Source organism: Cherax quadricarinatus, chromosome 1 (genome assembly GCF_038502225.1).
Source record: "Cherax quadricarinatus isolate ZL_2023a chromosome 1, ASM3850222v1, whole genome shotgun sequence".
NCBI lineage: Eukaryota > Metazoa > Arthropoda > Malacostraca > Decapoda > Parastacidae > Cherax > Cherax quadricarinatus.
Genome location: NC_091292.1, coordinates 77,964,874 through 77,992,655, shown reverse-complemented (window position 1 = coordinate 77,992,655; position 27,782 = coordinate 77,964,874). Strand labels below are relative to the sequence as shown.

Below are 27,782 nucleotides of genomic sequence, written 5' to 3'. Positions count from 1 at the left end.
TTGGACTCGACCCCTGCAACCTCAACTAGGTGAGTACAACTAGGTGAGTACACACACTATCCTTGCTTCAATCATCTAGATCGTACTAGACGAGCCTCTTACCAGGATATAGGTAAACAATCCCGGCACGACAACCTCGGTGTGAGCTCTGTATTCTGGTATCTGTCTTTCCTATGTACTCTCTTGTACTCTCTCTCTGCATTTCCTTGGGTGACTGTACCGGTATGATCCTTGTATATCCCCTCCCCTCCTCCCGCTAGTGTCAGTACTGGCAGACACTTCCGGTCATAATACTTAAACATTTAACTTCTACACTGAAGGTGCTGTATGAGAGACGTGTCAACCGACGCTTCATTCAATTCTATACCAGAAAATGAAGCAGCGGTTTCAGTAGAAATTTTCAAGTAGGGATGATGTTAACTTTCTGTTTTACCTGTTGTTTGTCTGTTGTTTACCTGTTGTCGAGGAAGGGATTCATAATCCTCGCATTCCGGTCCCAGACCAGCCCTCCTGGTTAATGGCAGTCACAGTGTTGGCGCTAATAGCATGCAACCCAACACAGGCACCACAGACTGGTTGATCAGGAACCGACTTAAAGAACTTACAAAATTCCCTGTTGAAGACAGAGGTCTGATAACAATTTCCCTTTACATACACACACACATATATTATTATTTTATTATTTTTATTGACACATCGACCGTCTCCCACCAAGGCAGGGTGGCTCGAAAAAGAAAAACTTTCATCATTCATCCCATCACTGTCTTGCCAGAGGCATGCTTACACTACAGTTATAAAACTGCAACATTAACACCCCTCCTTCAGAGTGCAGGCACTGTACTTCCCATCTCCAGGACTCAAGTCCGGCCTGCCGGTTTCCCTGAATCCCCTCATAAATGTTACCTTGCTTACACTCCAACAGCACTTCAAGTCCTAAAAACCATTTGCTTCCATTCGCTCCTATCTAACACGCTGGAAGTCCAAGCCCCTCGCCCACAAAACCTCCTTTACCCCCTCCCTCCAACCATTCCTAGGCCGACCCCCTACCCCCGCCTTCCCTCCACTACAGATTTATACACTGTCGAAGTCATTCTATTTGGTTCCAACCTCTCTACATGTCCAATCCCAATAACCCCTCCTCAGTCCTCTGGATAATAGTTTTGGTAATCCTACACGTCCTCCTAACCTCCAAACTACGGATTCTCTGCATTATATTCACACCATACATTGCCTTCTCCTTGTTGCAACATTCACAACCCATGCCTCACACCCATACACGAGCGTTGGTATAACTATACTCTTATACATTCCTCTCTTTGCTTTCATGAATAAAGTTTTTTGTCTCCACAGACTCCTCAGCGCACCACTAACCTTTTTTCGTTCGTCAATTCTATAATTCATCTCATCTTTTATAGACCCAGCTGCTGACACGTCCATTCCTAAATATCTGAACACATTCTCCTCCTCCATACTCTCTCCCTCCAATATATCAAATCTTCCGTTACCTAATTTTTTTATCCTCATCACCTTACTCTTTCTTATATTCACTTTTAATTTCCTTCTTTTACATATCCTACCAAACTCATCAACCAACAGAAAGGTATATAAGGACAAGATCACACCTCGCGGTCAACTTACAACACCTAACCTTATTATGATGCTGCAGGTAGTCAAGGACCAGTCAGACAACTTTTATTCTAGCCAAGCTTAAAGATTTTAACTTGTCTAATGTATCCAAATTTTATTAATTATAAATGAATTAAATTTGTATAATCCAAAAGCAATATTTAAAACTATTTTTTTATGAAACTTGATTCCGTTATTCCTCTCGAGCATGAACCTGCTTGATATAACTTTCTCGGCGCTTTGAAAATCAGCTGGATGGTTAAAATCTCTCACACGAGTAAACAGAGTATATATATATATATATATATATATATATATATATATATATATATATATATATATATATATATATATATATATATAATATAAAGGAAGGGTTTTGAAAAGTTTTTGACTTTCTGCAAGTGTTGAGTCATCTAGTGTGTTGGCTCCACACCTGCTCATCTCTGAGGGTATTTTGCACCTTCTGCTAAACCTTTTGTTATCACAGGGAGGAATTAGTGAGAAGATTTGGAAGTAATCTCTCCAGAAATTCCCAGGTATAAATTACGTAGTTTTCTCAGCACACCTGCCATGTTCAATGTGCTGTTTGTGTTTACATCCGGCAGCAGAGTTTTCCTTCTCTTTTTATGCTATCGTTGTGGATGACGCGAGAGAAGGTTTCTTTAAGAGTTCCTTCCCTGGTTTCTTTAAATGCCAAGAGGAAAGTCAGAAGGTCAATTCGTTAAAATCGAAGACGACGTTCACAACCGCCAATATCATTAACAAAGTGAGAGTGTGGTATGTGCAGATTCTACAAATGTAAAAGGCTTGAATAAACCTTTATCTTCCCCTCCTCCTCCTCCTCCTCCTCCTCCTTCTCCTCCTCTGTTCGACTGACATATTTAAGGTTAGTCGTGGAAGTGAGCCTCTGACAGTTTACATATTTGGGGTGAGATGCTTCTGACAGATAACACAAAATAATGTGTCTGTATAATTATGTGTCTGGTGGGGATCAGCTGTCCAGCTGGTATCAGCAGTCCAGCAGGTATCAGCTGTCCAGGAGGTAAGAGCTGGTATCAGCTGTCCAGCTGGAAGTTACGTTTCACATTTATCCAGCAAACTGAGCCCCTGAGTTCACTCAGTGTTTTCAACGATACAACTGCATGATGAACTCACACATTTCAATACTAAGCTGAAAGTAAAACAAAAATAAAATTACGTACTCACAAAAAAAGAAAATATCACAAGAATTGAAGATAAAGTGACAAGTTGCAGAGCAAGAATTTAGTGGGACAACTTTAGGCAGTGTAGAATGCAACTCAGTCTCAACAAAACCTTGGTATGCAACCTGTGTGTGTCTACACACTTGCTTTCAATACGCAGCTTCATCCATCACGAGAATTTATAATAAACAACGCCAGTTAAAACACATTAATAAAGACCTAATATTCAAAGACTCCATTAAAGTCTCCCAGAGGTCTCACAAGTCCCTCGTCCCGCAGGTCTAACAGGTCCCGTAGGTACCTCAAAAATGACTTACAACAAAGCCGAAGACGTAGGAGGAGACTTCGTCTGTGATCTTACAGTCAGAAACACTGGTCTAACAACTGTGATCTTACAGTCAGCAACACTGGTATTACAACTGTGACCTAGGTCAGCAACACTGGTATTACAACTGTGATCTCACAGTCAACAACACTGGTATTACAACTGTGACCTCACAGTCAGCAACACTGGTATTACAACTGTGACCTCACAGTCAGCAACACTGGCATTACAACTGTGACCTCACAGTCAGCAACACTGGCATTACAACTGTGACCTCACAGTCAGCAACACTGGCATTACAACTGTGACCTAACAGTCAGCAACACTGGCATTACAACTGTGACCTCACAGTCAGCAACACTGGCATTACAACTGTGACCTCACAGTCAGCAACACTGGCATTACAACTGTGACCTCACAGTCAGCAACACTGGCATTACAACTGTGACCTCACAATCAGCAACACTAGCATTACAACTGTGACCTCACAGTCAGCAACACTGGCATTACAACTGTGACCTCACAGTCAGCAACACTGGCATTACAACTGTGACCTCACAGTCAGCAACACTGGCATTACAACTGTGACCTCACAGTCAGCAACATTGGCATTACAACTGTGACCTCACAGTCAGCAACACTGGCATTACAACTGTGACCTCACAGTCAGCAACACTGGCATTACAACTGTGACCTCACAGTCAGCAACACTGGCATTACAACTATGACCTAACAGTCAGCAACACTGGCATTACAACTGTGACCTAACAGTCAGCAACACTGGCATTACAACTGTGACCTCACAGTCAGCAACACTGGCATTACAACTGTGACCTCACAGTCAGCAACACTGGCATTACAACTGTGACCTCACAGTCAGCAACACTGGCATTACAACTGTGACCTCACAGTCAGCAACACTGGCATAACAACTGTGACCTCACAGTCAGCAACACTGGCATTACAACTGTGACCTCACAATCAGCAACACTAGCATTACAACTGTGACCTCACAGTCAGCAACACTGGCATTACAACTGTGACCTCACAGTCAGCAACATTGGCATTACAACTGTGACCTCACAGTCAGCAACACTGGCATTACAACTGTGACCTCACAGTCAGCAACATTGGCATTACAACTGTGACCTCACAGTCAGCAACACTGGCATTACAACTGTGACCTCACAGTCAGCAACATTGGCATTACAACTGTGACCTCACAGTCAGCAACACTGGCATTACAACTGTGACCTCACAGTCAGCAACATTGGCATTACAACTGTGACCTCACAGTCAGCAACACTGGCATTACAACTGTGACCTCACAGTCAGCAACACTGGCATTACAACTGTGACCTCACAGTCAGCAACACTGGCATTACAACTGTGACCTCACAGTCAGCAACACTGGCATTACAACTGTGACCTCACAGTCAGCAACACTGGCATTACAACTGTGACCTCACAGTCAGCAACACTGGCATTACAACTGTGACCTCACAGTCAGCAACACTGGCATAACAACTGTGACCTCACAGTCAGCAACACTGGCATTACAACTGTGACCTCACAATCAGCAACACTAGCATTACAACTGTGACCTCACAGTCAGCAACACTGGCATTACAACTGTGACCTCACAGTCAGCAACATTGGCATTACAACTGTGACCTCACAGTCAGCAACACTGGCATTACAACTGTGACCTCACAGTCAGCAACATTGGCATTACAACTGTGACCTCACAGTCAGCAACACTGGCATTACAACTGTGACCTCACAGTCAGCAACATTGGCATTACAACTGTGACCTCACAGTCAGCAACACTGGCATTACAACTGTGACCTCACAGTCAGCAACATTGGCATTACAACTGTGACCTCACAGTCAGCAACACTGGCATTACAACTGTGACCTCACAGTCAGCAACACTGGCATTACAACTGTGACCTCACAGTCAGCAACACTGGCATTACAACTGTGACCTCACAGTCAGCAACACTGGCATTACAACTGTGACCTCACAGTCAGCAACACTGGCATTACAACTGTGACCTCACAGTCAGCAACACTGGCATTACAACTGTGACCTCACAGTCAGCAACACTGGCATTACAACTGTGACCTCACAGTCAGCAACACTGGCATTACAACTGTGACCTCACAGTCAGCAACACTGGCATTACAACTGTGACCTCACAGTCAGCAACACTGGCATTACAACTGTGACCTCACAGTCAGCAACACAGTGTTCAACTAGAGTGTCTGGAGGTGAGTGTTGCAACATATTTCCTGGTTGTTTTGTGGAATTTTTATATTTTGCGTGTGTAACATTATTATTCACTTTAACTAATTTATGTTGTTTATCATCGTAAGTGGTGAGTAAAGTTTGTTACTGTATCTCACATTCAGCTACTCATTCACTCACATTCATTCATTCATTCACATATTTAAGTATTTCAGTTATTCACTTAGTAATAGGTATTTCAGTTATTCACTCAGTCACAGGTATTTCAGTTATTCACTCAGTCACAGGTATTTCAGTTATTCACTCAGTCACAGGTATTTCAGTTATTCACTCAGTCACAGGTATTTCAGTTATTCACTCAGTCACAGGTATTTCAGTTATTCACTGTCACAGGTATTTCAGTTATTCACTATCACAGGTATTTCAGTTATTCAGTCACAGGTATTTCAGTTATTCACTGTCACAGGTATTTCAGTTAATAACTCAGTCATTTATTCACTCACACAGCGAGTTAAAAAAAATGCTAAACAATAATTAAATACTATTCGAGAAACATAACTAATCTCTGACCTCTGATCTCCTTCATTCCCTGACCTCTGACCTTTGACTTCTCCCGTGAACACTCGACTAGCCACGTTATATCTGAGAGCACTAAGCTGTAATGTGTTTTTCTCTCTCTCTTTCTCTCTCTCTCTCTTACACAGGGTTTTACAAGATTAGGTTAAGGTTCCTAGCTTTATTTACAAGCTAAGAGCTGTTTCTTACATCAGCTCATTTGAAAGTCTTGTTGTTGTTATGAGACATACAAATATGGAACAGGATGAAGTTTGGAACATGTGTGGACCATCAACTTCATTTGGTCAACCGACTTTATAAGGTTGATGTCGTTATGCTGTACGAACACGTTCTAGACTCTAGTCATACTAGGAATAAATAATCTCAAATGAAGTGATGTTCTGGAGAAGAGTACAGTCTCTCTCTCTCTCTCTCTCTCTCTCTCTCTATCTGTCTCACTCTCTCTCTCTCATACACACACACACACACACACACACACACACCTGTTTTCACCTCCAGTGAATTAAGATAGAAATTTAAAATGGTCAGTCTCTAGCACTAGTGACAATACAGAGTGGAGAAAAGAAGAGAGACACATAAAAACAGACTTTATAAGAGGAGACAATGGAGGGATGAGAGACTATTCCACAAGTAATCCAGTGGGAGGGTGAACTAAAGCGTGAGAGAACCCAGGAGATGAGAGGGGGGTCTCGCCAGAAAGTGTTAGGCCACAGCGAAGTTCATACCATCAACGTTGGTGGGAAAGAGGATCCCAGGTGATCGAAATATACGGACTCATTAATTTTCCGAGTTTCAGCCTCCATGTTGGTTATTACTGAGCACTGACGGGAGAGATGAATATCGAGAGATTCCTTGATTCAATCACAGCTCCAGAGAACCCAAAAAGAGCAAAAGAACATGTGAAAAGTAAATACAATATACAGAAGATAACAGACAACAGATAAGTAAACAGAGCGACAGTTCCAGAATGGCACAGCAGAAATAAAACACACTGCACAGCCATGGGAAAAGAAAGACGGCTGTTAAAGATCAAGTAATAAGGCTTACGAAGGAATATACACAGAAGACGAGAGAAGTATGGAAGAAATTAAGCAAAAGATATAAGGAGGTTTTCACTGAGAGGGATGGTGTCAAGAATCAGAGATGAGAGGGCGAACAAAAAAAACTGGATGCAGTTTATATACCATGAGAGGAAACAATGATGCTACAAAAAGAGTTGGGCACATTCAAAGTCATGAGGCCAGACAACTCATCATGAGTACTGAGAGCAGCAGCACAAGAACTGTGTGTAGCTATAGCACAGATTTATAATATTTCATTACAGACTGGAGAACTACCAGACACCTGGAAAACCCGCAACTGTGATCCCAATATACGAGCAAAAGGGGAAGAAACAGAGAAGAAGCACTGAACTATATACTCTCGAAAGGATTGGAAAAAAAGTAATCAGGAAAAAGTTTTCTGGAGAGCCTGCGAGAAGAGACTTTGTTAAAAAAAAGTAACATAGCTTAGGTGAGTGAGGCAAGTAAGACCTGACTCATTAGTCTAAAAAGAAAGGAAGACTTGGATGGGTCGACTGATTATTCTTGGAGTGGAGGAAAGAGCTTGGCGGTGTACCCCCACCAGAGATTGATTCATCAGTTAAAAGTAATAATAATAATAATAATAATAATAATAATAATAATAATAATAATAATAATAATCTTTATTTCTACAAGTACATGATACAACTTATACAGACCATAGCTGACATCAGTCTGCATAACCACAAAGTCCCTGGTTATGCAGAGCATTTCTGGCAACTTAGGTAATTTTGTCCCCAGGATGCGATCCACACCAGTCGACTAACACCCACGTACCTATTTACTGCTAGGGGAAAAAGGACTTCAGGTGTCTTAAAGAAACACACCCAATATAGTTCGATCCACCTGTACCGGGGATCGAACCGCTATACTGAATCAAAGAATACCTAACAAAGAAAACAAAGAATGGTGGTAAGGGAAGATGTTTCAGGATGGTTAGGTGTAATGAATGGGGTTCCCCAAAGATCAGTATTAGGATCCTGACTATTCTTAATACACGTCAATGACCTGCCAGAGAGAAATAAACCTGATGTACCGTTATTTGCCGATGACGATAAACTAATGACAAGAATAAAATGGAACAGAGTAGAGGGAGAGGACGGGTTGAAAAGAGAAGGGAATAATAGGGCAGGAGATCGTGGGATAGATAGAGGAAGGGAAGAGGAAAGAGAAAATATCTAAATGAAGAAATGAAGGGAGAACCTCGGAAATGGAATGGAAAAAGGGCAGAGGAAATGCAGTTTGGGGAAAATAATGGACGGGGAGGAAGGTAGATGAGGTGGAATGGAGGGTGGACAGGGAAGATAGAAGAGGTGGAATGGAGGGTGGACAGGGAAGGTTGATGAGGTGGAATGGAGAGTGGACAGGGAAGGTTGACGAGGTGGAATGGAGGGTGGACAGGGAAGGTTGATGAGGTGGAATGGAGGGTGGACAGGGAAGATAGAAGAGGTGGAATGGAGGGTGGACAGGGAAGATAGAAGAGGTGGAATGGAGGGTGGACTGGGAAGGTTGATGAGGTGGAATGGAGAGTGGACAGGGAAGGTTGACGAGGTGGAATGGAGGGTGGACAGGGAAGGTTGATGAGGTGGAATGGAGGGTGGACAGGGAAGGTTGATGAGGTGGAATGGAGGGTGGACAGGGAAGATTGATGAGGTGGAATGGAGAGTGGACAGGGAAGGTTGACGAGGTGGAATGGAGGGTCGACAGGGAAGGTTGATGAGGTGGAATGGAGGGTGGACAGGGAAGGTTGACGAGGTGGAATGGAGGGTGGACAGGGAAGGTTGATGAGGTGGAATGGAGGGTGGACAGGGAAGGTTGATGAGGTGGAATGGAGGGTGGACAGGGAAGATTGATGAGGTGGAATGGAGAGTGGACAGGGAAGGTTGACGAGGTGGAATGGAGGGTGGACAGGGAAGGTTGATGAGGTGGAATGGAGGGTGGACAGGGAAGGTTGCTGAGGTGGAATGGAGGGTGGACAGGGAAGGTTGATGAGGTGGAATGGAGGGTGGACAGGGAAGGTTGCTGAGGTGGAATGGAGGGTGGACAGGGAAGGTTGCTGAGGTGGAATGGAGGGTGGACAGGGATAATGGAAGGCTTTTAGCTACTCACTTAGAGCTGGACAACGGTCAAGTGATGCACATGGTGTGTACTCACCTACATGTGACTCCCAGGCTCGAGTCTCAGCCCCTGGCCCCGCCTCTCAGCTTGCTAGACTCACTTCCTCCTAGCCTCGCAGGCCTTATCGTACTTGCTCTTAAAACTGTGTATGGAGCTTGCCTCCACCACTTCTTCACTAAGATTACTCCACTTTCCAATCACCCTGAGACTGAAGAAATACTTCTTGACATCTCTGTGGGTCATCAGCGTCTTTCAGCTATATCCGCGAGTTCCCTTTCTCTCTTCTCAAACAGCCTTTCCTTGCCTATCCTATCAATTTTCCCTCAGCATTTTGCATATTGTGATCATATCTCCCCCAGTTTTCCACCCTTTAGTATGGTCAGATTCGTTTCCATTAGCCTCTCCTTGTAGCTCGTACCTCTTAACTCAGGGACAAGTCTTGTTGCGTATTTCTGTACTTTCTCCAGTTTCTTAACATGCTTCCTCAAGTAGGTAGGTGCGTGTGTGCGTGTACTCACTTATATGTGGTTGCAGGGGTCGATTCATAGCTCCTATCCCCGCCTCTTCACTGGTCGATACTAAGTCACAATCTCCCTGCTCCATGAGCTTTATCATACCTCTTCTTAAAGTTACGTATGGAATTTACCTTCACTACTTCATTCTCCAGATTATTCCACTTCCTGACAACTCTAAGGCCAAAGAAATACTTCCTAACATCCTTATGACTCATCTGGGTTTTCAACTTCCAATTGTGGCCCCTTGTTCCTGTATCCCATCTCAAAAACATTCGAGCCCTGTCCACCTCGTCAATTCCTCTCGGTATTTAATACGTCGTTATCATGTCCCCCCTATCCCTTCTATCCTCTAGTGTCATCAGGTTGAGTTCCCGTAATCACTCCTCGTAAGACATACCCTTCAGTTCCGGGATTAATCTCGTTGCAAACCTTTGCATGTTCTCTAGTTACCTGACGTACTTAGCCAGGTGAGGGTTCCAAACTGGAGCTGCATACTCTAATATGGGTCTGACGTACACCGTGTACAGGGTCCGGAACGACTCCTTACTGAGATGTCAGAATCCTACAGCAGCAGTCAATTGTTTGATGTGCGCCTCAGATGTGCTCAGTATTATACACACTCCAAGATCCTTTTCCTTGACTGAGGTTTGTAATCTTTCGCCTCGTAGACTGTACTCTGTCTGCGGGCTTCTTTGCCCTTCCCCGATATTCATGACTTTGCACTTGGTGAGGTTGAACTCTAGGAACCAGTTGTTGGACCAGGCCTGCAGCCTGTCTAGATCCTTCTGTAGTCCTGCCTTATTCTCCTCCGACTAAATTCTACTCATTAATTTCACAATGTCTGCAAACGGGGACATTTGCGAGTCTGTTCCTTCCGTCATGTCATTCACATATACCAGAAACAGTACGGGTCCTAGGACTGACCCCTGTGGAACCCCGCTCGTCACAGGCACCCACTCTGACACCTCATCACGTACCATGACTCGCTGATGCCTTCCCGCCAGGTTTTCTCTGATCCACTGCAGTACCTTCCCTGTTATACCTGCCTGGTCCTCCAGCTTTTGCACTAGTCTCTTGTGTGGAACTATGTCAAACGCCTTCTTACAGCCCAAGAAAACGCAATCTACCCATCCCTCTCTCTCTCTTGTTTTACTGCTGTCACCTTGTCACAGAACTCTAGTGAGATACACAAATAACCCGCACATAAAAGACAGAAGCTTACGATGACGTTTCGGTCCGACTTGGACTGTTTGTCAATGGTCCAAGTCGGACCGAAACGTCGTCGTAAGCATGTGCGGGTTATTTGTGTATCGTCTCACGTGTGGTTTGTGACACGGGATTTCCCGTCTCTGAATCCGTGCTAGTTGTCGCTGATAAACTCATTCCTTTCTAGATGGTCTATCACTCTTCTCCTGATAATCTTCTCCATGACTTTGCATATATTTCAGTGATCCTGGTCTATAGTTTAATGCTGCGTGTCTGTCTCTTTTTTTTTAAAAATTGGGACTACATTTGCTGTCTTCCATACCCCAGGTAGTCGCCCTGGTTCGATACAAATGTTGAAGACTGTTGTTAGTGGTACACAGAGCGCCTCTGCTCCCTCTCTCAGGACCCAGTGAGAGGTGTTATCCGGCCCCATCGCCTCTGAGATATCTTGTCAGCCTCTTCACCTCCTCGGTTGTATGTATTGTGTCCGGCACTTGTTGGTGAACCCCACCTCTCCGTCCTTCTGGAGTAATTTCTGTCTCATGTTGAGCTCCTCACAACGTTCAAAGTCGTATCTTGTGATCTCTCCTTCCTTCCTCAGCCTGATTACCTGGTCTTTGACTGTTGTTCCCCTCCTGATGTGACTGTACAACAGCTTCGGGTCAAACTTGGCTTTCGCTGCTATGTCATTTTCGTATTGTCGTTGGGCCTCCCTCCTTACCTGTGCATATTCATTTCTTGCTCTTCGACTACTCTTTTTATTTTCCTGAGTCCTTTGCCTTCTATACTTCTTCCATTCTCTAGCGCACTTGGTTTTAGCCTCTGTACACCTTTGGGCGAACTAAAGGTTCGTCCTGCCCATATTATTATGTCTGTTGCCCTTGGGTACAAACCTCTCTTCTGTGTCCTTGCATATTGTTGTCACATATTTCATGTAAGAGGGAGAAAGAGAGAGAGAGAGAGAGAGAGAGAGAGAGAGAGAGAGAGAGAGAGAGAGAGAGAGAGAGAGAGAGAGAGCAAGATGAACAAGAGAGATCCACTACAACTTAGTTCTCTCGTCTTCAAGACCTGTCATCTTAAGGAAGACCAGTAAGACACGCCAGTGTCACCCAATTAAAAAATAGCAACAAGAGCCTATTTGGTCAATACCTAAGGATGGTATCAATACCTGAGAATGGTATCAATACCTGAGGATGGTATCAATACCTGAGAATGGTATCAATACCTGAGGATGGTATCAATACCTGAGAATGGTATCACAACTGCTCTGGGTCATGCATGGAGTTGGATGAACAATGACAAACATCTCGTCACTGTTTCGCTCATGACCAGCACATTTCTCCCAATAATCGTCATTATGGAGTAAAATGAGAGACTTAAAAAGCATTGAGGAACCTTTATACACAATGTTTTCTTTAATATAAGAGAAGCGAGTCATATTTAACAGCAGGTGACTGAAGCCAACAAGTGACTGGAACCGTGTGACTGCTTCCAGTTACCTCATACAACTGTTCAATCGATAATGTACGTATGGTTCACTGGTTTAGGAAATTGGTATGTTAGGGAAAAGTTTGATTAATACAACAAATTCCTTACCATATAAAGTGTGTCATTTTGTTGCAACTTGCTGGTATCCTTACAACAGTCATACTGCAAGTCTCCACCATCTCACTGCTTCATACAAGTCCCAACAGCACCCACCATCATCTCACTGCTTCATACAAGTCCCAACAGCACCCACCATCATCTCACTGCTTCAGAGAAGTCGCAACAACACCCACCACCATCACACTGCTTCATACAAGTCCCAACAGCACCCACCATCATCTCACTGCTTCATACAAGTCCCAACAGCACCCACCATCATCTCACTGCTTCAGAGAAGTCGCAACAACACCCACCATCATCTCACTGCTTCATACAAGTCCCAACAGCACCCACCATCATCTCACTGCTTCAGAGAAGTCGCAACAACACCCACCATCATCTCACTGCTTCATACAAGTCCCAACAGCACCTACCATCATCTCACTGCTTCATACAAGTCCCAACAGCACCTACCATCATCTCACTGCTTCATACAAGTTCCAACAACACCCACCATCATCACACTGCTTCATACAAGTCCCAACAACACCCACCATCATCTCACTGCTTCATACAAGTCACAACAACACCCACCATCATCTCACTGCTTCATACAAGTCCCAACAGCACCCACCATCATCTCACTGCTTCATACAAGTCCCAACAGCACCCACCATCATCTCACTGCTTCATACAAGTCCCAACAGCACCCACCATCATCTCACTGCTTCATACAAGTCCCAACAACACCCACCACCATCTCACTGCTTCATACAAGTCCCAACAGCACCAACCATCATCTCACTGCTTCAGAGAAGTCGCAACAACACCCACCATCATCTCACTGCTTCATACAAGTCCCAACAGCACCCACCACCATCTCACTGCTTCATACAAGTCCCAACAGCACCAACCATCATCTCACTGCTTCATACAAGTCCCAACAACACCCACCATCATCACACTGCTTCATACAAGTCCCAACAACACCCACCATCATCACACTGTTGCGTACAAGTCCCAACAACACCCACCATCATCACACTTCTTCATACAAGTCCCAACAACACCCACCATCATCACACTGTTGCGTACAAGTCCCAACAACACCCACCATCATCACACTTCTTCATACAAGTCCCAACAACACCCACTATCATCACACTGCTGCATATAAGTCCCAACAACACCCACCATCATCACACTTCTTCATACAAGTCCCAACAAAACCCACCATCATCACACTGCTGCGTACAAGTCCCAACAACACCCACCATCATCTCACTGCTTCATACAAGTCCCAACAACACCCACCATCATCTCACTGCTTCATACAAGTCCCAACAGCACCCACCATCATCTCACTGCTTCATACAAGTCCCAACAACACCCACCATCATCTCACTGCTTCATAGAAGTCCCAACAACACCCACTATCATCTCACTGCTTCATACAAGTCCCAACAACACCCATCATCATCACACTGCTGCGTACAAGTCCCAACAACACCCATCACCATCACACTGCTTCATACAAGTCCCAACAACACCCACCATCATCACACTGCTTCATACACGTCCCAACAACACCCACCATCATCACACTGCTTCATACAAGTCCCAACAACACCCACCATCATCACACTGCTTCATACACGTCCCAACAACACCCACCATCATCACACTGCTTCATACACGTCCCAACAACACCCACCATCATCACACTGCTTCATACAAGTTCCAACAACACCCACGATCACCACACTGCTTCATACAAGTCCCAACAACACCCACCATCATCACACTGCTGCAAACAAGCCCCAACAACACCCACAATCATCACACTGCTGCAAACAAGTCCCAACAACACCCACCATCATCACACTGCTGCAAACAAGCCCCAACAACACCCACCATCATCACACTGCTGCAAACAAGCCCCAACAACACCCACCATCATCACACTGCTGCAAACAAGTCCCAACAACACCCACCATCATCACACTGCTGCAAACAAGTCCCAACAACACTCATCACCATCACACTGCTGCAAACAAGCCCCAACAACACGGACCATCATCACACTGCTGCAAACAAGTCCCAACAACACCCACCATCATCACACTGCTGCAAACAAGTCCCAACAACACTCATCACCATCACACTGCTTCCTACAAGTCCCAACAACACCCACCATCATCACACTTCTTCATACAAGCCCCAGCAACACCCACTATCATCACACTGCTGCATATAAGTCCCAACAACACCCACCATCATCACACTGCTGCGTACAAGTCCCAACAACACCCACCATCATCACACTTCTTCATACAAGCCCCAGCAACACCCACTATCATCATACTGCTTCATACAAGTCCCAACAACACCCACCATCATCACACTGCTGCGTACAAGTCCCAACAACACCCACCATCATCACACTTCTTCATACAAGCCCCAGCAACACCCACTATCATCATACTGCTTCATACAAGTCCCAACAACACCCACCATCATCACACTGCTGCGTACAAGTCCCAACAACACCCACCATCATCACACTTCTTCATTCAAGTCCCAACAACATCCACTATCATCACACTGCTGCATATAAGTCCCAACAACACCCACCATCATCACACTGCTGCGTACAAGTCCCAGCAACACCCACCATCATCACACTGCTTCATACAAGTCCCAACAACACTCATCACCATCACACCGCTTCATACAAGTCCCAACAACACCCACCATCATCACACTGCTTCATACAAGTTCCAACAACACCCACTATCATCTCACTGCTTCATACAAGTCCCAACAACACTCATCACCATCACACTGCTTCATACAAGTCCCAACAACACCCACCATCATCATACTGCTTCATACAAGTCCCAACAACACCCACCATCATCATACTGCTTCATACAAGTCCCAACAACACCCACCATCATCATACTGCTTCATACAAGTCCCAACAACACCCACCATCATCATACTGCTTCATACAAGTCCCAACAACACCCACTATCATCATACTGCTTCATACAAGTCCCAACAACACCCACCATCATCGTGATGTCAATACCAGCAGAGCCACAGTTACCATCTCAACCTGAGGTGAAGTCGTTAAGCCTCTCCAGCACACACCAACATAAACATCTAAATCAACACTCAAAACTATAAGCAAATTGACCCATGGAGGTCAAAAAATAACGAAAATAATTAAAATAATGAAAAATCACTGTCATTAGCTGAATCAATACTGACTCATCATTAATTTCGGTAATAAAATATAACTGCTAATTCAACAAGGAAAATTATGGCAATTTAAAAAGAAAAGAAACAAATATATCAAGCAAATATACCGGTCAGTTATACCAGGAAAACCTTGTATATCCGAGTGGGAGGCAGATCAATGTTACAGCTGACACCTGTGGCTGACGTGACGCACGTCACTATCACCTGTGACCTACCTGTGACAAGTTTCGTGGCTGTCCTACTTTCACTGCTCAGTCTGAAGACACACTGTATCATGAAGACAAGATCACCTCCAGGATGAGGAAAGACAGGCAAGTTACAAGATGGTTCAGCAGACAAGAAACAAAGTGGATAGGTAATGGTATGAGATACCAGTATAGTGGTAATGACACACAAACGAGGTATTATAGCATCAGTTGATAGCAACGTTTCGCCCACACAATAGCCTTTATCAAGCCACGAACTATCATCAGTAGAGTATATCATTATAGTTTATTTATCTTCCTCTGATAAAGAGAGAACAGAGATGAAGAGAGAGACAGAGGTGGTACATACCGTGACTCAGCCGTCGTGGACTTGGCTGCAGGTGCTGACGTGGGCGACTCTCTCAGGCCACCTACAGGAAAACACACACATACATAAGTAACTCTGGGTCAACAGATTTCAGTTATGCAAATAATCGCAAACCAACGCTCAATAATTATAAAGCTCCTGACGAAGCACTGGCAAAAGTGGGAAAGGCCCCGAGCTGAAATTCCGTAGTTACCTGTTTTGAACAGATTATTTATAATCATCAAATAAGGAAGAATTATAAAATTATTAGTCTCTTTAGAAGAGTTGCGAGACGAAGGTCAAAGTATGGGAAGCCAACCCAGTTATAATAAGTATAACAGAGACGGAGTATAGGGAAATGAGGAATGTGATATCCTCAGAGGTATATAACCTAGGAGAGGAGTGGGACCGGGAGACGGGATTGGCAATACTGGGGAGAGATATCTGGAGATTTGAAGAGATACCCAAGACAGTAGAGAGACAGGAGACAGACTGTGGAGACATTATATAATGATTTACAGTTATCCAGAGAGTACAAGACGATCAGTACACGAGTACAATGTGAACAGTACACGAGTACAAGACGATCAGTTGAACATCAAAATGGTATACAATACCGACAGGTTGGTAGGTAAGACACATAGGCAACAGTTAGGCAACTTTATTCCGAAACGTTTCGCCTACACAGTAGGCTTCTTCAGTCGAATACAGAAAGTAGGCAGGAACAGTAGAGATGTGAAGACGATGTAATCAGTCTTACCTACCAAGACGATCAGTACACGAGTACAAGGTGAACAGTACACGAGTACAAGACGATCAGTACACGAGTACAAGGTGAACAGTACACGAGTACAAGACGATCAGTACACGAGTACAAGGTGAACAGTACACGAGTACAAGACGATCAGTACACGAGTACAAGGTGAACAGTACACGAGTACAAGACGATCAGTACACGAGTACAAGGTGAACAGTACACGAGTACAAGACGATCAGTACACGAGTACAAGGTGTACACGAGTACAAGACGATCAGTACACGAGTACAAGGTGAACAGTACACGAGTACAAGACGATCAGTACACGAGTACAAGGTGAACAGTACACGAGTACAAGACGATCAGTACACGAGTACAAGGTGAACAGTACACGAGTACAAGACGATCAGTACACGAGTACAAGACGATCAATACACGAGTACAAGACGACAAATACACGAGAACAAGACGACAAGTACATGAGTACAATACGACAGGTACACGTGTACAAGACAAGTACACGAGTACAAGTTGACCAGTACACGAGTACTCACGCGAATATTATAATTTAAAAATATTCCAGGAAGTATAATTCTGCTCACATCTGTCGTTCGTTTAATGCCTTTTTAAATATATATATATATATATATATATATATATATATATATATATATATATATATATATATATATATATATATATATATATATATGTCGTGCCGAATAGGCAGAATTTGCGATCTTGGCTTAAATAGCAACGCTCATCATGCCATATAGGACAAGTGAAAATATGTGTATGCAATACTTTCTCCAAAATCATTCTGACCCTAACGAAAAAAATGTATTTCATTGTGTTTGTTTAGTATTAAATTATTGTAAACAAATCTAAAATATATTTAGTTGGGTTAGGCTAAAATAAATTGTTCTTGTTATAATAAGGTTAGGTAAGTTTTCTAAGATTCTTTTGGTGCAGAATTAAAAATTTTTACATTAACATTAATGAAAAAAATATATCTTTAAACGTATAAGAGAAAATTTTAGAAAGGATTTAATTTTAAATGAGTTCTTGCTAATTGACCAGTTTTACATATTCGGCACGACATTATATATATATATATATATATATATATATATATATATATATATATATATATATATATATGCGCAAGGAATTCGCAAGAGCAGGCGAAATATACACAAACACTGATCTCTGGTTGAAGGAGACTCGAACCTACGAGCCTTGGAACAAGGTACGCAGTGCTTTACCAATCTACCCACACTGGACCAATACCTTGGAGTCCAGCTTGCGCTACACTTTGATCCAAGGCAGCCAGCTTTCAGGGAGAAGGCTTACAGCTTTTCATCTCATCCCCTGCATGTTAATATCTCTAGTAAGGCTGATGCATGCAGGGGATCAGATGAAAAGCTGTAAGCCTTCTCCCTGAAAGCTGGCTGCCTTGGATTAAAGTGTAGCGCAAGCTGGACTCCAAGGTATTGGTCCAGTGTGGGTAGATTGGTAAAGCACTGCGTACCTTGTTCCAAGGTTCCTAGGTTCGAGTCTCCTTCAGCCAGACAGTAATATATATATATATATATATATATATATATATATATATATATATATATATCTTTATATATATATTACTGTCCTGCCAAGTGAGTGTAAAACGAAAGCCTGTAATTGTTTTACACGATGGTAGGATTGCTGGTGTCTTCTTTTTTTGTCTCATAAACATGCAAGATTTCAGGTACGTCTTGCTACTTCTACTTACACTTAGGTCACACTACACATACATGTACAAGCATATATATACACACCACTCTGGGTTCTCTTCTATTTTCTTACAAGCTCTTGTTCTTGTTTATTTCCTCTCATCTCCATGGGGAAGTGGAACAAAGTTCTTCCTCCGTAAGCCATGCGTGTTGTAAGAGGCGACTAAAATACCACCAGCCGTATCCCACCCTGCCTCGGTGGGTCACCCTGCCTCGGTGGGTCACCCTGCCTCGGTGGGTCACCCTGCCTCGGTGGGTCACCCTGCCTCGGTGGGTCACCCTACCTCGGTGGGTCACCCTGCCTCGGTGGGTCACCCTGCCTCGGTGGGTCACCCTGCCTCGGTGGGTCACCCTGCCTCGGTGGGTCACCCTGCCTCGGTGGGTCACCCTGCCTCGGTGGGTCACCCTGCCTCGGTGGGATACGACTGGTGTGTTGAAAGAAGGAGAATATATATATTATGCTGTAATGTATAAAAAAGAAATAATAAAGACTATTTAGCATCCTTATCTCTCTCTCTCTCTCTCTCTCTCTCTCTCACCACCGGAGGTCACTCAAAAAAAGAGGGTGACCATGCAAAGCGAAGTGCCTGAGGCGGCTGACACTGCCCTCGTCGTGTCAGTTGCCATGACGACACTCAGATAACGAGGGTAAAATGACAACCAAAGCTGCAGTGATGACGTCACTGCTGGTGAGAAGTGCTGAAGCGAAGAGAGAGAGAGAGAGAGAGAAAGAGGTGGGGGGAAGAGAGAGCTTTCAAGTGAGCTGATGTAGGTAACAGCTCTTAGCTTTTAAATAAAGTTTGAAACCTTAACCTAACTTTGTAACATACTGTGTAAAAAAATAAAAGTAAGAGAGAGAGAGGGACAGACAGACATACAGACAGTGGGAGGAAGAGGATCTGGGGGGGGGGATTTTGGAAGAAATTCTGACAGTATTCCTGGACTGGCCCAATATTCCCGGAGTGGCGATAAACCTCAGCACGTTCACTGCTCAATGGCCACTTGTTTCTGAGGTTGATATTTGCACGGCTCGTTGAGGCCGCCATTAACGGGAGGCGGATGAAATTAGTATGTGTAGCTTACCATCCCCTGAATTATAGAGCGGGGTTAGGGTGACACATGGTTAACGATCCCGTTAACTACCTAACGTTATGTGCCTCGGTGATGCGAGGGAACAGGGTGTTAGAAGTGTGGTTCACTACCATTGTAGTGAATGAGATTTTTGGCAAATAAGATCATAGTAAACAGGTGATATGCAGGACAATCACTGTGAAAAAATAATAGAATTCCAAGTGGGTTCGTGATTTCTTTCATTATCACAGTTCCTTGATAATATGAAAAATCACGAAGCGCTTGTAATTTCACTATTTTTTCTCAGTGGTTCTTTTGTGAGCGCGCGCGCACACACACACACACGCACGCACGCGCACACACACACGCACGCACGCGCACGCGCGCACACACACACACACACACACACACACACACACACACACACACACACACACACACACTGCAATCAGGGAATACCTGTCTGGAAGATATCAGCTAGTCATAGTACGTGACGAGGTGTCAGAGTGGGCGCCTGTGACGAGCGGGGTTCCACAGGAGTCAGTCCTTGGACCGGTGATGTTTCTGGTGCATGTGAACATGATGGAAGGAGTCTCAGAAGAGTCCCTGTTTGCAGATGATGTGAAGTTGCTGAGAAGAATTCAATCGGACGAGGACCAGGCAGAACTAGAAAGGGACCTGAACAGGCTGCAAGCCTGGGCCAGCAACTGGCTTCTCGAGTTCAACCCCACCAAGTGCAAAGTTGTGAAGATTGGGGAAGTACAAAGAAGACCACAGACGGAGTACAGTTTAGGGGTCTAGAGGCTACAAACCTCACTCAAGAAAAAGGATCTTGGGGTGAGTATAACACCGGGCACATCTCCTGAGGCGCACATCAACCAAATAACTGCTGCAGCATATGGGCGCCTAGCAAACCTAAGAACAGCATTCTGATATCTCAATAAGGAATCGTTCAGGACCCTGTACACCGTGTATGTCAGGCCCATACTGGAGTATGCGGCACCAGTTTGAAACCCACACCTAGCCAAGCACTCAAGATTGATGGACTGAACACATCGACTCAAGGTTGAGGGACTGATTACCTCATTCTCCTCCTGTTCTTCAAGTTTCTCCTAGGTATGGACTGATGAAGCCACTGTGTGGCAAAACGTTTCCTCAATAAAGATACCCAAGAGTTGCACATGTGTCTAATTTATCAACATGTCGGTTCTCTGAACCATTCATCTACAATTAGAGAAAGTGCTAAGGTTTGCAACAAGACCAGTCCCGGAGCTAATGGGCATGTCCTACGAGGAAAGGTTAAAGGAAATCGACCTGAGGACACTAGAGGACAGGAGAGATAGGGGTGATATGATAAGGACATACAAAATACTGAGAAGAACTGACAAGGTGGACAGGGGCAGGATGTTGCAGAGATGGGACACAGCAACAAGGGGTCACAGTTGGAAGTTGAAGACTCAGATGAATCACAGGGATGATAGGAAGTGTTTCTTCAGTCACAGAATTGTCAGGAATTGGAATAGTCTGGGAAGTGATGTATTGGAGGCAGGATCCATACATAGCTTTAAGAGGAGGTATGATAAAGCTCATAGAACAGGAAGAGTGACCTAGTAGTGACCAGTGAAGAGGCGGGGTCAGGAGCTGTGAATCGACCCCTGCAACCATAATTAGGTGAGTACATATATATATATATATATATATATATATATATATATATATATATATATATATATATATCAATAACAACACTGCTTTAGCCAAGGACTCGAACCCATGCTGCTTTGGCCTGCCTCATGGTGGGCGAAAAACACATGACGCCCTTATCCACTGGACCATCATGAGGCAGGCCAAAGCACCATGGGTTCGAGTCCTTGGCTAGTGCAGTGCAGTTATTGATCAGTACCACTCGTTCGTGGTCATATATGTCGTGCCGAATATGTAAAACTGGTCAATTAGCAAGAACTCATTTAAAATTAAGTCCTTTCTAAAATTTTCTCTTATACGTTTAAAGATATAGTTTTTTCATTAATGTTAATGTAAAAATTTTTAATTTTGCTCCAAAAGAATCTTAGAAAACTTACCTAACCTTATTATAACAAGAACAATTTATTTTAGCCTAACCCAACTAAATATATTTTAGATTTGTTTACAATAATTTAATACTAAATAAACACAGTAAAATATATTTTTTTCGTTAGGTTCAGAATGATTTTGGCGAAATTATTGCATACACAAATTTTCGCTTGTCCTATATAGTAAGATGAGCGTTGCTATTTAAGCCAAGATCGCAAGTTCTGCCTATTCGGCACGACATTTTATATATATATATATATATATATATATATATATATATATATATATATATATATATATGTCGTGCCGAATAGGCAGAACTTGCGATCTTGGCTTAAATAGCAACGCTCATCTTGCCATATAAGACAAGCGAAAATTTGTGTATGCATTAATTTCGCCAAAATCATTCTGAACCTAACGAAAAAAATATATTTCACTGTGTTTATTTAGTATTAAATTATTGTAAACAAATCTAAAATATATTTATTTGGGTTAGGCTAAAATAAATTGTTCTTGTTATAATAAGGTTAGGCAAGTTTCCTAAGATTCTTTTGATGCAAAATTATAAATTTTTACATTAACATTAATGAAAAATATATATCTTTAAACGTATAAGAGAAAATTTTAGAAAGGACTTAATTTTAAATGAGTTCTTGCTAATTCACCTGTTTTACATATTCGGCACGACATATATATAAATTCTGATAACAGCGGGCGATATAAAATTAAGGATAAATATTATATTCATGAACATTTAGAGTTCATTTTCCAGGTGTCTGATCACTGCGCGGGTGTACACACGCCTCAAAGGTCACCTTTTTCCAGAATTTTGTCCCGTCACAGTGGAAAAGGGGGAAGTTTGATGTTCAAAACATCTTGATACGAATAATCGGAGTTGGCTTCGGATCAAAACCGTTTACCACCTGGTCCTAGGCTTAAGTGCTTGTCCAGAGTATTTCGAGCATAATGTTTAATTATGAATATACAAATAATCTATGAATATAAAATGCTTTCTATATCCTTTACCAGAGGAACAGTGTGACAGCGCGCAAGTTGGATGGTCCCTCGTTACCCTCACTACGAGGTAGTAACGAGGATAGACACTGACACACCGTCTCACCTCAACACACTACTGAGGCACTGTACTTTACGCCTCTAGGAATCAAAGTCGGCTAATCGGTTTCCCTGAATCCCTTCATACATGTTACCTTGCTCACACTCCAACACGTCAAGTTCTAAAATGCACTTACCTCAACTCACTCCTAACACGCTCACACACGCATGCTGGATGTCCAAGTCCCTCACATACAAAACTTTCTTCACTCCTTCCCTCCAACCTTTCCTAGGACAACCACTGCATCTCTCTCCCCTCACTACAAATTTATACACGCTCCAAGTCATCCTATTTTCTCTTCATCTTCTCTAAATGTCCGAATCACCTCAACAACCCCTCCTCAGCCCTCGGGATAATGTTTTAATTCGGCATCTTCTCATCCTAATCTCCAAACTACGAATTCTCTGCATAATATTCACACCACAAATTGCCCACAGATACGGCATCTCCACTGCCTCCAGCTTCTGCCTCGTTGCAATGTTTAAAACCCACGCTTCACATCCATATAAGAGCGTTGGTACCATTATCCTCTCATACATTTCCTTTTCTGCCTCCTCAGATGCCTCAGCGCACCACCCAAGCTATTCTTCCCTCGTCACTTCTATAGTTCACCTCATCTTTCATAGACGTGTCCGCAGACAACCTCACTTTCAAATAATATTAATAATATTATTAAGAAGAAAGACTAGCAAGCCACTCTGCATATAAAGTAAGGAATCCTCTTTTATAAAATAAAGGTTAAAACAATCTATAAAATGGACAATGTTAAGGACCAATTTAAACAATTTAAAAGTGAAAATCCATTATTAGAAAAAAATACCAAAGAATTATTTTTATATGAAAAAAATGGTTATTGAGCTTTGACTGGTTAATTGGCTATACATTTTGCCCAAATGTAATTGTCAATTATATTCATCTAATATACTAAATAATTCAGAAAGCAATTTTAATATTTTTATTATGAATGCTCCCTTTTGTGCTGCTTAATTAAATACTTTCAAAAGACATAGGAGTGAAACTTTTATTTTTTTTTACAAAGAGTAAATGAATATCAATAACCCAGATAAATCTTGTTGTGTATTGCATTACTCTCGAAGCTACTGTTCGCTCGTTCTGCCTCTCTCATTCACACACACACAGCTCATGGAGCAGGGAGAGAGAGGACCTACTAGCGATCAGTGAAGAGGCGGGGCCAGGAGCTATGAATCGACCCCTGCAGCTACAATTAGGCGAGTACATACACACCAGGATAACTCTGAGACACTAGGAAGGATCTTAATTACAGTGCTACGATGAGGTGACGCAGCAACACTATGTGGGACGCACTGAGTCTCGTCCAGATGACAACACTACGAGAACCAACCCGTGGTTCACCAGACAGCACAGGTGAGAAACGAGAAAAAAAAAACTAGAGACGATGAAAAATTTTTTGTAAGCAAAACGACTAACAGAAACCAGTAGGAGAACAAATAAATACGTTAAAATTAGAAGAGAATCAGAAAGGTGAAAACGGTGTCTTGTAGCTCAATTGCTAACGCACTCAGCTCACACACTGAAGTTCGTGATTGCATCCCCGGTACGGACGGAAACATTAGGACGTGTTTCCTTAACATACCTGCTGTCCTTGTTCACCTATCAGTAAAATAGGTACCTGGGTGTTAGTCGACTGGTGTGGGTCTCAGCCTGGGAACAAAATTGACTTAATTTGCCTGAAATGCTCTGCATAACAAAGGGCTTATTGAATAGCAGTGTCATTGATGTCAGCTAGGTCTGTATACCTTGTATATGTACTAGTAGAAATAAAGATTATTATAAGGTAAATGAAAAACTTAGTGAAGCTTAAGCCACAGTCATATCAGAAAGAACATAACTGAACACTGGAGGGCATCACCACTACCAGACAGCAGCACCAGACAGCAGCACCAGACAGCAGCACCAGACAGCAGCACCAGACAGCAGCACCAGACAGCAGCACCAGGGAGTTGAAGGAGTAAAATAAACATTGCGGAACCAGCAAATATTCAGTGAGAAAATATTCAGTAAGTGACAATGTGAAAACAGTGGATCAACAGACTGGCAACGTGAAAACAGTGGACCAACAGACTAACAGGAAAACAGTGGGCCAACGCAAGATATTGTTCTCGGTATCACAACCACATAGTTAAGGCTTAAACAAGATATTAAATGTAGGCCTGCCCTGCCAAACACTTTAAATTTCTGATGGAGGACTGCGCCGCGGGGACGTTGACTCCCCTAACACACTCTAGGTAGACTCCAGATATGTAAGTATCTCCGAGGCCCCTCCCGCGGCACCACGTAATGTAGCTTAGCAATATAGGATGTTTATAAGTATTATAATCATTATTATTATTATTGAAAAATAAAAAATCACAATAACACTACTGTCTTCATTTCCTTCTATCTTCCTCCTCTCTCTGTCTCGCCTCTGCTCTCCTCTCGTATATAAACTGGCTCTCTTACCTTCCTGTGTTAGTGTGTGACTAGTTAATGGTCAAAGTCGGACCGAAACGTCGTCATAAGTGTCCATCTCCTATGTGTGGGTTATTATGATGATTATTATTAAAATACATAATTTAAGAAGTCGTGTTTGTTTATTAAGATCATCTGGAACATATTAATTTTCAGAAGCTAGGCTGCCAAGTTTGTTGTCCAGATGTTTCCTAACATTTTATAAATTTTAGGGGTTTTAATATTAAGTTGTTTTATGTCAGGCTTTCCTCTGAAGATGAGCGAAGGTTGCAAGAGTATACTGATGACTAGGGTAACGTAATTATTAGACTTAACGAGTGTAATGTTGTGTTAGCCTCGTCAGGGGAACAGCACAGTGTTTTTCTACTATTTATGAGAACTGTGTCTGTTTTGGAAGAGAGTTTGTATACTAGTATGGTTCTGTGATGCTCATAGTGTGGTTCCAAATAGAATTTAAGAGAATATAAAGTAAAGCTAGAGATGTATTTCGGATTATTGGATAGGATTATTATTATAATCAAGGGGGAAGCGCTAAACCCGGAGGATTATACAGCGCCGGGGGGGGGGATGTGGAAGGCATTCAGGCTTAATTCGGGGAACTGGAGCACAGATCTAATTCCCTAAATCAAGAGCCCCTCACCAACATCAAGGAACCTTCCTAGAGGGGATTGGATAGCAACTTTATGGGACGAAAATATTTTTTTTATTCTTCTTGTGAGTATATATATATATATATATATATATATATATATATATATATATATATATATATATATATATATATATATATATATGTCGTGCCGAATATGTAAAACTGGTCAATTAGCAAGAACTCATTTAAAATTAAATCCGTTCTAAAAATTTTTCTTATACTTTTAAAGATATATTTTTTTCATTAATGTTAATGTAAAAATTTTTAATTTTGCACCAAAAGAATCTTATAAAACTTACCTAACCTTATTATAACAAGAACAATTTATTATAGCCTAACCCAACAAAATATATTTTATATTTGTTTACAGTAATTTAATACTAAACAAACACAGTGAAATATATTTTTTTCGTTAGGTTCAGAATGATTTTGGCGAAATTATTGCATACACAAATTTTCACTTGTCCCACATGGCAAGATGAACGTTGCTATTTAAGACAAGATCGCAAATTCTGCCTATTCGGCACGACATATATATATATATATATATATATATATATATATATATATATATATATATATATATATATATATATATATATATATATATATATATATATATCAGGAGCGAGGGGCTAGTAACCCCTTCTCCTGTATATATTACTAAATGTAAAAGGAGAAACTTTCGTTTTTCCTTTTGGGCCACCCCGCCTCGGTGGGATACGGCCGGTGTGTTGAAAGAAAGAATATATACATATATATATACATACATATATACATATATATATACATATATATATACATATATATATATATATAGGTAAGGTGCTTAAAATAGCCCTGGTATTTCTGTCAATGATTAGGTAACTAGTAATGGCTGTTTAGTGTTACGAATTTGTAGTGAAGGTCAGTGTGTGTGGCAGTGGGTTATAAGTGCAGCAGATGACTGACTTCTTTGTTTATGTATCAAGTAATGAACTTGGTTATAATCATAACCATAATTTTTAAAGAGGTGGACCGGTAATCCAGTGGAAGGCCTCGGTCAGATGACCAAAAGCTAGGGCTGCAGGTCATCATATGACTAAGACCTTCAAGGAAACACTTGTCCTGTTGCCTGACAAACCTAACCTGCTGTGCCTCAGTGCACCTCAAGACATCGTTATGGGAGGATTTAGCTCACATTGCTCTGGTTGGACACTATTATTTCTGCCTGGGATTGTGATGTGGGAACATTTCTAAAGCTGCAGGTGAAAGGCAAGGGAAAGAATATTCTTACCTCGAGTAAAATTCAAATATTAAATTAAAATAATTAAAGTTGGGATTATACTGAGCAACTGTGAATGTGGATTTTCATTTATCTTAAATTAATTTTTTTTTTATTTATGGTGGCAGTCATATAAATTAATTCTTATAATAACATTGTGGCAATATCATCTGATCAGTAATGACTGGTTACTATTTATTATCATATTTGGTCCTCAGGATCATTAACCTCATCCCACTTCATTTACCTTTTCATTCCCCTTCATTTGCCTTTTCATC

General features: G+C 42.3%; 1 protein-coding gene across 1 annotated transcript in view; it reads right to left on the bottom strand.

Annotated features, from left to right (window-relative positions):
• The window catches only part of LOC138852415 (uncharacterized), a 738,964-nt gene that overhangs the window by 304,980 nt on the left and 406,202 nt on the right, over positions 1-27,782 (bottom strand). The window contains exon 2 of the mRNA XM_070082996.1: positions 16,315-16,375. The gene's annotated coding sequence lies outside the window, so the exon portion shown is untranslated. The remainder of the gene's footprint in view (positions 1-16,314; positions 16,376-27,782) is intronic.